Here is an 878-nt window from a genome sequence, read left to right as displayed (position 1 = left end):
AAAACCTATGGTGAGCCCCTCTAGGGAGTCCTCTGTAGTAAGGCCCGTAGCCCCCTTATGGTGAGCCACCGTAGTGACCCCCCATGGCGAGTTCTCCGTAGCGAGTCCTCCATAGTGAGGTCCGGTAGTCCTAGAGGTAAGCCCCCGTCATGAAGCCTCCGTAGTGAGGCCCCGTAGCGACCCCCTCGAAGCGAGTACGCTGTATCCAGGTAGTAAGTCCGTCGTGGCAAAACATTGGTCGAAGANTCCGTAGTGAGGCCCCGTAGCGACCCCCTCGAAGCGAGTACGCTGTATCCAGGTAGTAAGTCCGTCGTGGCAAAACATTGGTCGAAGAGCTTTAATTTCCTAGCAAGCTAGCACGATCACTTTGAAGCGTGCTTAGAGGTATCCCGGGGAGCTTACTATCGCTTATTAGCATCAATAGCGGAAATATATGGGTATTTGTAAKGGCCAGTAGGTGACAGCTCTATCATAGGACAGCGCACTGTCATTTTGCCAAAAGGTTCATACATATGTGATCATTTACAAGATGAGACATGTAATAGATCTTTATAACATGATGGTGAGATCTCTATAATATGATAGTGAGGTTACAGATAAAGTTATAGTAATATTTCTAATATATGACAGCAATATTACCATAATTATCTTCATACTTATGATTATATGTTATATTTTATATATTCCAGATTATTACAAGCATGAATTATAGCTGTAAGACGCATCAACGCTCCTGAATATACACAACACCCAACACCACGTCTACCACCAATCTCCTATCGTACATACATCTTCGACCAATGTTTTGCCACGACGGACTTACTACCTGGATACAGCGTACTCGCTTCGAGGGGGTCGCTACGGGGCCTCACTACGGA

The sequence above is a fragment of the Talaromyces amestolkiae genome (assembly GCF_001896365.1).
Source record: "Talaromyces amestolkiae strain CIB chromosome Unknown scaffold4.1, whole genome shotgun sequence".
NCBI lineage: Eukaryota > Fungi > Ascomycota > Eurotiomycetes > Eurotiales > Trichocomaceae > Talaromyces > Talaromyces amestolkiae.
Note: the sequence above shows the minus strand (reverse complement) of the source record.